Source organism: Colobus angolensis, unplaced genomic scaffold (assembly GCF_000951035.1).
Source record: "Colobus angolensis palliatus isolate OR3802 unplaced genomic scaffold, Cang.pa_1.0 Scaffold339, whole genome shotgun sequence".
Taxonomy (NCBI): domain Eukaryota; kingdom Metazoa; phylum Chordata; class Mammalia; order Primates; family Cercopithecidae; genus Colobus; species Colobus angolensis.
This window is the reverse complement of record NW_012116699.1, coordinates 2,919,295-2,933,538: the sequence shown is the minus strand read 5'-3', so window position 1 is coordinate 2,933,538 and position 14,244 is coordinate 2,919,295.

The window sequence follows — 14,244 nt, the reverse complement described above, 5'->3', positions numbered from 1 at the left end:
TCCTCTCCACATTGATCTGCATTCAGCTGGTGAGTCTTTTATATCAGAGCCCTTGTCTCTCTATGCATAAAATCCCTCATTTTTGCAGATACTGTCATTAATGTTCAATTTATGGAGCTTAGCATTGAAAAGGAAACTCGCTTTCCTCCAAAATGGATGGCAAATGTTTTCATGTATTCATTCATTTTGTCACCATATTGAGAACATAAGGAGTTCCTGATGTTCCCTTAGGAGCAAGACGTTGTTCTTGACCTCAGGGAGCTTGAAGTCTAGGAGAGGCAATGGGCATTTCACCTTACATCCACAAACAATAGATGCACGCATGTGCTAAAGGACCTTGTCACTCAGATAAGGTGCGTGAGGGTGGACTTGCAAGGGCCCTACATTTACAGTAACTCAGGGGGTTTCTGCTTAACTTTTTCTCATCCCATTACTCTGATGAAAATTTTGAGTTCCATCAGCACTTAAAAATAAATCTGTCTTGTTTAATGTTTGTTTTTCAGATAGAATCTCACTCTGTCACCCAGGCTGGAGTGCAATGGTGTGATCTTGGCTCACTGCAACCTCGGCCTCCTGGGTTCAAGCGGTTCTCCCACCTCAGCCTCCCAAGTAGCTGGGATTACAGGAAACTGCCTTCATGCCCAGCTAATTTTTGTATTTTTTTAGAGACAAAGTTTCACCATGTTGGCCAGGCTGGTCTTGAACTCCTGACCTCAGGTAATCCACCCTCCTCGGTCTCCCAAAATGCTGGGATTTACAGGCTTGAGCCACGGTGCCTGGCCTTGTTTAATATTTTAACCCCTCTTTAGTACTGTGTCTCATACAGTAGGTATTCCATGAATATTGGTTGAGCAAATAAAATAAATGAATGGGCTATAGAAGATACATGTTGAATGTTTGTTCATTCATCTTTAAATGAATTTAATTCATCCTTTAAATGAAAGAGATTAAGGAGATGATCGCCAAGTCCTGTTTCAGCTCAGATGCTTTAGTTCTGTGTCAAGTGGATCTTTTCATAAGAATGTTGGCCTCTGTGGGATTTCCTTCGACTTGCCTTTAACTGCTTCAAAGAAAAGGCATCAAACAATATGTCACATAGGGCCTTGGAATCAAATGTATAATGACTGAAGGTGTGAAAGAATGGACATGGGACCTGGAGTCAATACACCTGAGTTCTGATTCTGATGATGCCTGTTACTAAATGAGAAGCCTCGGGTAACAGACCCAATCTCCAGGCTTCAACTTGTATCATCTCCAAAAAAGCGATAGCAATGTGTGCATACCGTAAAGAGGGCACTTAGTGCATCTTTGTTAAAGTATAAACTCAGCAAAGCACAGAAAGAAATTATCTGTATAATGGAACATAGTGTGCAGGTGTTCACTTCCTTCTTCCACACAGTTGACAAATACAATGATGATTCGTCTGATTTGCAACAAAGTGTGCATCGTGTCAAATTTTTAAAGAAATAAAACTACACAACTTTTCTTCTTTCTTGCAGAATTTAAATAGAAATGAACAAGTGAAATGAGACAAGCAATTTATTAATCCATTTCACAATGGACTCATATTACATTATCTTTAAGGTCCTTTAACAAACAAAAATTAATTTCTAGGCCCATAAGTTGTTGGCACATTGATAGACTCCTTAATTACAGGGTCTTTGGTTTAGAAAATAATGATTGATTATTTTAGGCTGTATTTCACTTAGTTATGGATGAGCCCCTGAATATTTGCACTGAGAAATTATTTCAAAGTTATTATGATTAATAAGTGTTATAGACAGGATGTCTGAGTTATTGCAGAATCTAAGACAATGAAAATAATTTTTTAGCATATCTGAAAGGGTTATTCTGAGGCAGATGACAGGAAATGAGGCAAATGAGTTGTGCTTGTTGGTTTATTCTACAAATATTTATTTGATACTTTCTAAATATCAGACCCTGTGTTGGACACTAAAGATACAAAATAAGATGAGGCATGATGCCAAGAAAACCACAGTACAATGGAGGAAACTAAATCTTGTACAAATAAATTCAACGTGATGGTAGAGGTGCCATGTTAGAGTACATGGAAAGATTACAAGCGTGCCATTTTATCTGATGTTTTATATACAAACATATATATAATATATGAACATATATTATATGACATATACTATATATAATATATAAATATATATTATGTATAATTATATATTTATATAAATATATAATATAAATAATATCTATTATATAATACATATTATATAATATATATATCTCACCTCACAAAGGAGATGGCATGAGCTGAAAGCTGGAGACTCGCTGGATAAAGCAGGGAAACCATGCCAGGTTGCTGCAATTGCAATAGCATAGGCTGGCAAGTAGAAGGCAGCATAGAGCTGAGAGGCTACTTTTAGGGACCTGGTCTTGGGGCAGAGGGTACCAATTGGTGAATGACAAGAATAAGGGTGGGTAGGTGAACTATCCACTTGGAGTTTGCAAACAAGCAAGGAAAATAATCATAGTCAAAACAAATTTATTGCTGTACAATAATTATATATTTGTATGGGGTACATGTGATATTTTGATACATGCGTACAATGTGTAATGATCAAATCAGGAAGTTTAGCGCATCTATCACCTTGAATGTTTATCATTTATTGGTGTTGGGAACATTTTAAATCTTCACGTCTAGCTCTTTTTAAATATGTAACATAACATTGTTAACTAGAGTCACCCTACAGTGCCATCAAACACTAGAACTTATTCCTTTTGTCTAACTCTATGTTTGTACTCATTAACCTACCTCTCTTCATCCCTCCACCCCTTTTCAGACTTTGGTAAGCATCATTCTACAGATATATTTTTAAGGAGACCATTCTGGTGACAATATGGCAACTTGAAGATGACTAGAACAATATGTCAAGTAAGGGTCTTAAAATAAAGTGTGTGGCTCCTTGAGGCTCCTTGAGGCGGTTTGGAAAATAATAAGGATAAATAGTGAGGGGAGGAGGATGCTGAGTTCCCCCTTCCCTCACCATTTATCCTTATTGTTGAATATATTTGCTATATGCTGGATACAGTAAAGGTAAGATGACTCTTAGAATTCTAAGGGCACTCGGTGTGAGGCAGAGCAAGGATGCTCATGGAAAGATGCAACTCAGTGAAAGAAGTAAGTTTGACGGGCTGGATAGCTTGCTAATTAAATGTTATGACAGGAGCCAGAATTACTTTCTTTGATTAGGGAAGTATTCTTTGTTTGTTTGCTTGTTTGTTTGAGATGGAGTCTTGCTCTGTCACCCAGGCTGGAGTGCAGTGGCACAATGTTGGCTTACTGCAACCTCCGCCTCCCAAGCTCAAGCCATTCCCCTGCCTAGGCCTCCTGAGTAGCTGGGATTACAGGCACGAACCATCAAGCCTGGCTAATTTTTGTATTGTTAGTAGAGACAGGGTTTCACTATGTTGGCCAGGCTGGTCATGAACCCCTGACCTCAAGTGATCCGGCCACCTCAGCCTCCCAAAGTGTTGAGATTACAGGGGTGAGCCACTGTGCCCAGCCAGGGAAGTATTCTTAACTAGATGTAATAACGTACTTGACATAGATAGGTCTTAATTTTCAAAGCAGGGATCCAGGCTTTCTAGGCCTTCTTGTTGTTATAACTCTAAGCAAGGTACAGAGCTTTGCACTTTAGCCTTGCCAACAGAACATAAGAGGAAGCACAGTTCATAGTTATTTCTGTGGTGGTTGTTTCTGCTTTGGGATTCATTGCATGTTGTAAAAAGGGAGAGAGACTCCTGGTTGATTACAAGGTAAGGTGATCAGGAGAAGGTTTGGCCAGAGGTGTGAAAAAATATATAAAAACTCGAGGCTTCTCTTAAGTGGGATTCCTAACCTATATTTGCATGTTTATGTCCATAGGAATAAAAAATATAGGAGAATGAAATGTAATTCCAAGATGATCTGATGTGACTTCCATCTTCTTCCCATGGGCAATTCTTGAGGTGTAATTCTGTTTGTATTTTGGCTGTCTCTGGTTATGTTCCATCTGCGTGGAAGGAAAGTTCCATCTGCTTGGATGGAAAGTTTAAGAACACAGCAGTGATAATGGAGGTAAGATGTCACTGGATAACCAGGTAAGGGTGCACCAGGACAAATAAAAGGAAAAGAAGTTGAACATAAGTTAAATTATTATACTATGTGCATAGACTGTGTGAATTAAGGATTGTTCAAGGAATAATAAAAAAGCAAAAATTTAGAGAAGAGAATTTCATGACGTGAGCAGGCAGAAGTCTTCCTCTTTTCAGTTCCAACCTTTTGGTGCAACATTTCTCGGTCAAAATCCCTAGAGAGACAGTACTATGTACTGGGGCCCCCAAAATTGCTTGGAACTTTGGCTCAGTCACATGCTATCTATATGACCTGAGGACAGATTATTAAATCTTTCTGTTCTCGATTCCCTTATACATACATTCATTCATGAAAGCAGGCTGACATGATCGTCATTAATTTGGCAGCGATCAAATGAAAAAGTGAAGTCACATTTTACACGTGGGGAAACTAAAGTACAAAGTGATGTTTTGGGGGTTTTATAGCAGAATCTAGACTTGATCCCAAGTTTTCTGATATTCACCACAAGCGTTTTCCATAGGAGATGGCAAAGGAGGGTTTTATTCTGCTTCAGAGGGGAATGGGACTATGAACTTGATTTGGGTTCTGTGGAATCATCAGTATTTTTCCTCTCTCCTCAGATCTGTTCAGGGTTGTGGAGCTTCAAGGGTAACTTGGGCAAAAATATTTGAGTAATTTATAAACCCTCCACTTTGCTTATGCTGTTCAGTTCTGGCCTAAGGGAGTCAAGCTAGGGGCCTCCCTCACCAATAAAGCCCATCGATCATTCAATCCACCTTGATCCCGAACCCACAGAGAAGAACTGGTAAAGATAAAGGGACACTTGCTATCGTTTAGGGAACAGCCAGCATATAAACATGGTCATTCAAGATGCATGTCTTTTAAGAAAGAAATTGTTTTGCAATAAAGAAAAGTAATGATTATCAGGGCAAGAACCATGAAATAGCAGATTGGAAATAAAATATGCTTTTATTAAGTCCCCATTTCTATGGCAGAAAGGGAAATAAATAACAGAATGCAGAGCTAGGAGCTGAGAAAATATTGCCAAGGGTGGAATCTAATGACTTGACTATGAAACAAAGACTCAGCTTTGGAGAGAGTTAAATATGTTGGTGAAATCAGAACAAATTTTCAAGTTCTCCACTGACCTGACATGCAATGCTTCTTTATTTCCTGACTTTTAAGCCGAAGATGGACCCTTTAATTTTTTTGTGTTCTAATCTCCCTCTATTTTATTCTAAGAAGTATTTAGCCATTATTAGGCTCAAATAAATCCTCTGATTCATTAGGATTCATTGAGATTTTATAAGATGGTGTTTTAAATAATACTCCAATTAACATTCTTTGTACTCTATGTTTTTATTCTGTGGTAATCTCTTTTTTGTCTCACCTCTCTGTGTTTCCTTGAAGCTATGATGGTCAATTTCATAGAATGCACACATACACACGTGCACACACACACACACACACACACACACACACACACAATTTTTCCTGGTAGGTTGTCTAGGCTGGATCCTGACTGGTTTTATTTTGTAGGTCACTCCAATGTCATATTTATATTGATGTCTTTAGTAAATTGTGCTTTGTGCTAGGAAAAAAAAAGTAGAAAAATGTTAATTTTTTTCTCTTTCATTCTGAAAAAAATCTAATTTTAACATCTTGATAAATTTATAAATCAGGTTTTAAGTTTTTTTTTTAAGTTTCAGGTAACAGTAAATTAAAATCTCTTATTCACAGATGCTTCATTAATTTTGTTACGAATAAATGTAAATACATTTCTTGATACATTTGAATGTACCATATATATATATGATGAATCTTAGCAAGAAACATAGCACATTGTTGTGTAGAGCATATTATAATGACAAGTATATTTAGAATATGTGTTTAATACATAATTCAAATTATCAAAATGTGGTTGTATAAATCACAGCAGAGTTTAGAAAAGAACTTTTCATTTTTTTTAGACAAAGTCTCTCTCTGTCACCCAGGCTGGAGTGCAGCGCGTGATCTCGGCTCAGTGCAAGCTCCGCCTTCCAGGGTCACACCATTCTCCTGTCTCAGCCTCCTGAGAAGCTGGGACTACAGGCGCCTGCCACCACGCCCAGCTAATTTTTTGTGTGTGTTTTTAGTAGAGACGGGGTTTCACCATATTAACTAGGATGGTCTCGATCTCCTGACCTCGTGATCCACCCGCCTTGGCCTCCCAAAGTGCTGGGATTACAGGTGTGAGCCACCGCGCCCGGCGGAACTTTTCAAATTTATATGTGTAAATTTCTAGTTAGAATTTTTCTATTTTTCTTGTGAATGTGTGGGTTTGAATAATGACGTGATAGGTATCCACACATATTATTTCTAGGCATGACATAATCTGTCTTAAATGTAGTACAAAGGTCTTTTTTTCTTTAAATCACTTTAGCTGCTATGGTAAAAGTGCCACAGCTTAATGTTTATCTCATAGATATTTTTAACTCTGGTTTCCTTTTGATTCAATGAGTGGTTCAAACACTGGATGGCTTGGGCCATGATTTTCGCTTTTGTGTGATTCAGATGAAGAGCTAAAGAACCTGGAATTTATGCTGAAGAATAAAAGAGCCAAAAATCAACCTACATGCCCATCAATGATAGACTGAATAAAGTAAATGTAGTACATATACACCATGGAATATTATGCAGTCGTAAAAAGAGAACAAGACCATGTCTTTTGCCAGGATAGGGATGGAACTGGAATCCATTATCTTTAGCAAACTAATGCAGCAAGAAAAAAAAATCAAATACCACATGTTCTCACTTACAAGTGAGAGCTAAATTATGAGAACTCATGGATACAAAGAAATGAACAGCAGACACTGGGGCCTACTTGAGGGTGAAGAGTGGGAGGAGAGAAAGGAGCAGAAAAAATAACTATTGACTAATAGGCTTAGTATCTGCCTAAGGAAATAATCTGTACCACACACTCCCATGACATGAATTTACCTGTGTAACAAGCCTCCACATGAACCCCTGAACCTAAATTAGAAGTTAAAAAAACAGGAGCCAGGAACATTCAAGCTGTCTTCCTCTCTCTGGGAGCTATAGCTTCAAAGAGTTATCCTGAGGGTGTCAAAATAAGGATCACGAGCAGGGAAGGGGACTGACATTGACCGTAAGTAGATGGTCTCAGCTCAGCCTAGTCACAGAAGGTTAAATTTGAACCTATGTGTGAGTGCAACTAGCCCAACACCAGAAAGCAGGTCTGACCAGCCCAAGTGCCCTAACATGAAGAAGACAGACTTAGAGGAGTTTCCTGCTACTGGAAGCATTTATGCAAAGATAAGAAAAACCACTTGATGCCGGGCACAGTGGCTCACACCTGTAATCCAGCACTTTGGGAGGTCAGGGCAGGCAGATCACTTGAGGTCAGGAGTTCAAGACCAGGCTGGCTAACATTTGAAATCATGTCTCTACTACAAATACAAAAATTAGGTGGGAGTGGCGGCATGTGCTTGTAATCCCAGCTACTCAGGAGGTTGAGGCAGGAGAATCACTTGAACCCAGGAGGCAGAGGTTTCAGTGAGCTGAGATTGCACCACTGCACTGGGTGACAGAGAGAGACTCCATCAAAAAAAAAAAAAAAAACACAAAAAACAAAAAACAAAAAAAAACACTTGATAGGAAGGAAGTTTCCTTTAGATGACCATGAACGATTCCTTAAACTTGGTCATTTTACAATTCTTCCCCTAGGTCAAAGGCTTTCTGGGGAGAACAATAACTCTTGTCAATACTGAAATAAGCCGGTCATGTATTTTTGGTCCCATATATTAATTTTATTATTGACAACATTAATTTAGGGTCTAGCATCTCAAGGTCTTAGAATCTTGAAGACAGGGGTGCTTTTGACATTTTCTGGTGAAAAGGTGTCCAGTTAAAGATCTACTATTGAAAGACAGAGAGCAAAACAATTTAATTAAAATAACACTGTATGTTAGGTTAGGCCTTGTTATGGGTTGAACTGTATCCCCAGAAATTCATATGTTGAAGTCCTAACTTCCAGTACCTGAGAATGAGGCCTTATTTGGAAATAAGGTCATTGCACATATAACTGGTTAAGATGAAGTTATTAGGGTGGGCCCTAATCCACTATGACTGCTATCCTTAGATACCTGCAAACCAAAACTGCGAGATACCATCTCATACCAATCAGAATGGCTATTACTGAAAAGTCAAAAGTAACATGGTGGCAAGGTTGTAGAGAAAAGGAAACACTTATACGCTATTGGTGAGAGGGTAAATTAGTTCAACCATTGTGGAAGACAGTAAGGCAATTCATCAAAGACTTAACGAAACAAGTACCATTCAACCCAGCAATCCCATTACTGGGTATATACCCAAAGGAATATAAATTGTTCTATCATAAAAACACATGCACATGCATGTTCATTGCAGCACTATTCACAATAGCAAAGACATGGAATCAACCTACATGCCCATCAGTGATAGACTGGATGAAGAAAATGTGGCACATATATACCATGGAATACTATCCACCATAAAAACGGAATGAGATCATGTCATTTGCAAGGACATGGATGGAACTGGAGGCCCTTAGTCTTAGAAAATTAACACAGGAACAGAAAACCAAATACTGCATGTTCTCACTTGTAAGGGAGAGCTAAATGATGAGAACTCATGGACACATAGGGGAGAACCACACACACTGGGGCCTACTGGAGGGTGGAGGGTGGGAGGAGGGAGAGGATCAGGAAAAGTAACTAATGGGTACTGGGCTTAATCTCTGGGTGATGAAATAATCTGTACAACAAACCCCTATGACCCAAGTTTACCTATGTAACAAACCTGAACATGGGTACCCTTGAACTTAAAATAAAAATTTAAAAAAATCGGCACACAGAGACAGAAATGCTCACAGGGAGAACACCATAAGAAAATGGAGTTGAGTTTCCATAAGCCAAGAAACTACCAGAAACTAGGAGAGATGCCTGGAGCAGGTTCTTCCCTAAGGCCTTCACAAGGAGCATGGCCTGGCTAACATCTTGATCAGACTTCTCTGAAACTATGACACAATAAATTTCTCTTGTTCTAAGCCCCACAGTTAATGGTAATTCGACACATCGTTTTTGGTAGTTTGTCTGCAAACTAATACAGGCCTCCAATGAAGGAATTCTGACTCCTGGCCGTCGGTCTTGCATTCCATTCAAGAAGAGAGTAGAGAAACTTTTTATATTTAAGTGATAGTTCTCCATCATTCTAATATATAGAGATTAAATTTTGGGGACTGATAGCTATTCAAGATTTGTTACCATCATTGTTTAAAGAAGAATTATTGCGCAGTGTGCAGAGTACAAAAGCCCCCATATTAGACCCCTTTTATAATATGTCCAGTTCACATCAAAGTCTGAAGACTGATCAAGAAAGAGCAGACTTTCTCTTTATCTAAGAGTATTCCTTCTCCATATTTGAACACATCTTTGAAAGTAATAGTGTAAATTAGAACTCTTTCGAGGTACAAATAATGAAGCAAATCTTTACCTGTTTTCTGCTCCATATTACAGATATTGCCAGATTGTAGCATAGCACATCTACCTGTCTAGAATAATCCCTGATCTGTCAGGTGAATAAATCTGGTGACATCTGATACTTGGATCCCATTGGACTTTTGTTTATTTAGGTTTTGTTTGATTTGTAAAACACTTTGACGCTTTTGTTACTTAACGTCTTCCTCTTACCAATTCCAGAAAATAGACAAGGAGACTACCAGCATTTCTATGTTAAATAAAAATGGTCTCAATCATTTAAGGTTAAAAGATTAAGTAAACTGCTTAAAATACACACCAAGTGCCGAGTGCAAGGACTCACGCCTGTAATCCCAGCACTCTGGGAGGCCAACTCAGGCAGATCTTCTGAGGTCAGGAGTTCGAGAGCAGTCTGGCTAAAATGGTGAAGCCCCGTTTCTACTAAATATGCAAAAAATTAGCCAAGCTGGTGGCATGTGCCTATACTCAGGAGGCTGAGACCAGAGAATCTCTTGAACACAGGAGGCAGAGGTTGCAGTGAACCAAGATCGCACCATTACACTCCAGCTTGGGCAACAAGAGCAAAACTCCATCTCAAAAAAGAAAAAGAAAAAGAAAAAGAAAAAAAAGAAAGAGAAAAAAAATTACACACCAAGTTAATGACAGAGTAGGGACCAGGATATTGGTATTTGGTGCCAAATGCTTTTCATCTAGTAGATGTCTGTGCAGGTTTTCATTCTCTTCTCTAATCCTTCAAGATGTCTGCTTTCTTTGAAATGAGACTCTCAAATATCTATTATGTTTGCTTTGGAAGGGTGAAATATTTTGGCCTTGCTGACTTCTTGTTTAACCAAGTGACTTGCATAGGGAATGAAATATGAGCGGAAAGGACATAAGCGCATTTCAGCAGAAACTTCACCATCGTGTAGTCCCAAGGTGCATGGACCCTCGGGCATAAGCATGACAATATTCTCAATAGAAACTTCTCTCTCAGCTTGAGTTCTAGCATAAAAATAGCATGGTGTAGGCCACATCCAACACACAAGAGTCATGTAAACTGGGTGACGATAATCCTTGGCCATCACAAACTATTGAGATTTGGGGGCACTTTCTTAGCATAACATAATGTAACCTACCTAATACAGGCTTCAAAGAAGTTACCTCCTCCATCCTGTCTCTGGAGGGAAGAAAAAGTTTTAATGTTATTTAAAAATCAATATAGTAAAAAATGGATATTTAATGTGTTCTATGATGACTTTATGTAGGCATTTAATTTATGATGTGCTTTATTATATTAATACAAATAGATTATGTGCTCGTGTGTGATAAAACTAAAATCTATTGAACATCTATTATGTTTGTAAGCACTTTATACTTCATTATCTCCAACTCTCACATCAACCTTGAGATGTGATGTGGTGGGTTATACAAATGCTGATGAATACTTCCCTATCCTGTACCATGCCTTGGCAATGGAAGATGGCAGGTCCTCCATATCACATAAGAGCTAAGAAATTCTTTTAAAAAAAAAAGTTTCCTTCTTTTAAAAATGTGAAAATTAAATTTCAATGAAGTGAGATGTATTTAAAATTATTTATTTAAGATTCGAGAGAGAGTATCAGAATGCAGGTACTCTACACCTCAGTGTTAGCATAATAGACTACTTCAGAAGAAATAATTTTCCAGACAGGTAAGTGTTGGGTTTGTGTTATTTCCTACTCATCTATAACACCATTTATCTGATGTTTCCCTGGGTCTACAATGTTGAATTGCTTCCACTTTGCACAAAAAATATTTTGAGCCAGTTTTATAATTGGTATCATCAGGGAATCAGTTGCAGGTGTTTTTTATAATATGCAGACAGGAAGGGGTTCTACAGCACAAGAAAAGTGTGGAGTGGGAAAGTTAGAGTATTCAAGTGAATTCTCGGTGATAAGGGTTTCGAAGATGAATATCTACTTGCGGAGTTATTAGGGCAAAAACCAACTCTACCAGACCAAAGATCAAAGGGAGAAGGTAAAATCTAGTGGAGTTCTTTCAGGGCCAAAAAGGGTCAGCATAGTGCATTTTATTTTAAAGGTCTTTATCTGTGAATGTAGGTACAGAAGGAGCTGTTCTGGGTACTGAACTGGCCTGGTCATCCAGAGGTGGGAGATGTGTGACCTTCAGCTCTGCAGGGTCGAAGGGAATGCTGGAGGCTGTGGATTTGTCGTGGCATCAGTTAAGAGATCACTATAGAGGATGACCTCATGCTATGGAAATGCCCCAGACCAGGCTGCTCAATCAACCAAGAACTAAATGTGAGACTTAGCAACTAGAGAAAAGGCTGGAGGGAAGAAGGGGCATCTGTCCTCATATCTTACAGAGGGGAAAACAGTGCTTGTGAGGAATATAAGAGAACAGCAAAGACAGCCTGAAATCAACTACACGCATTGGACAATATATAAAATTGTTAAAATTTTTTGGCATTAGTATAAAACTTACAGTATTGGCATGAGCGTGAAAAGAAGACAACAAAGAAACCTGTAACAACTAGGAGAGGAAAAGGTAGAGGTTTAGGAGGAAAGTATAAATGTCTTAGGTTAAGAATAACATGGATAAGCACGTGTGTACATTGACGTACAGGTGACCAAGAATGCTTGTGAGGGTGCAGTTGGCCAGGGGGGTGGGAAAGAATTTCACAGTTAAGCCTATGCTCCCTTAATTATTACCACTTACCTCTGCACCCTGTCTTGCTAGAATCACAGTTCATTCTAAATAAGCCACTAGGGAAGATCTGTGATATGATACAATGAAGAAAAAGGCATTTGCAAGAATCCTTTCTGCCCCCTGTGGTTCCACACTCTAATGAAGCTCACCCACATTCCCCAAGTAGAATCCTAATGAGTGAGGCTTTTTGACTCTCTCTTTGAACATTTTAAAGCTTTTCTGAAGTGTTTGAAACTTCATTATATTTTATTTGACTTCCTTTTATTGTACAGAAATAAGGAGTCCCTGATGGAATACTGGAATCAACATGTTTCAAGAATTGCACCCAGCAAGTGGTGGAGAACCTGTACAAAAAATGATGCTCCCTGGAAGTCAGTTAAGCATTTATGTACACATTTGTCTTCACACATGTGCAAACATGTGCATTCACACATTCACGTGTGTTTCACTCGTGACATGGTTACACATTTCCAGTTAAGCCAAACCCATCACCATAAAAATGAAGTCTACCCATCTTTAAAATAAAGTATGCATGCAGCAAATTACATAGGGAAAAGAAAAAAACAAAAAAAAAGTCAAAAAGAAAGCAATTCAGAAGGGCAACCGAACAGAAAGTTGTAGTTAATTATGATTTATAAACTTATTAACTTGCTAAGCATTGTAACGAACCAAAGAACAAATTTAATTTTAAATAACATTAAAGTAGCGGAGTTGCCTAGATGAAAACATGAGCCAAGGAAATGTATTTAAAGACTGAGAAATCACTTTTTTTTAGCAAAGAGCCCAAATGTCACCTTTTAATTCAGCTTTATTCATTTAACATGAATGCAAGTAGAACTAATACAGAATAATAACAACTCAACATTTCCTAGATAATTGTTATTTAGTGAAATACTGTGTGCATTTTTTCCTCCTTTGACACAAGTTGTATATTATTTGCAAAAACAAATTGCCATGTTAATTTGTAGTTTTGAACCTTAATGTTCTCTGTGCACCTACTCTGTGCAAATTATAGTCTAATAATTTATATATTATACATGTACAATTAGGCAGAAGAAGGCATCATAGTCTCTAATTTGAAAGCAAAAGAAATTAAAATTATGTAGAAATGTTGGTATTTGGGAAATCATATGAAATAGGATGATAAAACTGTTATATTTAATTATATAATATATTTAAGTTGAATTATATATTTGAACTTCCCTGGTTTTGCTCAAAAGCATGTGAAACAAGAGAGATATTGTAGTAGGAAATAAGTTAGCAGGTATTTCATCAGGCCCTTCCGGCTTGTTAGTGCTTTAGCACCCAGGTACTGATTTTGTTACAACACCAATCTCTTCAATTTTAATACGGACTGGTGATCAGAGACGAAGGAGAACAATGGTGTGCCTCTCTATAGGTAAAAGTTTTAAGGAACTAAAGCATTCACAACCCCCACTCTTTTGTCAATGATGAATAAGTTTCCACAGAGCACCTGGGTTTCAGGCTCATCTCGTCTCTGTTTTCCTGAATACCGCAGGCAGACCTCATCAAATCTCATCTTTATCTCGCCTTTATCAAATTGCCTTTATCAAATCTCGCCCTTTTTTATATATAATAAAGTTGTACATATACAGTAGACCCTTGAACAACACAAGGGTTGGGGTGCCGATCCCCACCCAGTTGAAAATCTATATATAACTTTTGACTTCCCCAAAATGTAACTGCTAATAGCCTACTATTGACTGAGAGCCTTACCAGTAACATAAACAGTCAATTAACACATATTTTGTATGTTTTATGTATTATATACCGTATTCTTACAATAAAGCAAGTTAGAGGAAAGAAAATGTTATTAAGAAAATCAGAAGGAAGATAAAATGTATTTACTATTCATTTAGTGGAAGTGGATGATCATAAAGGTCTTCA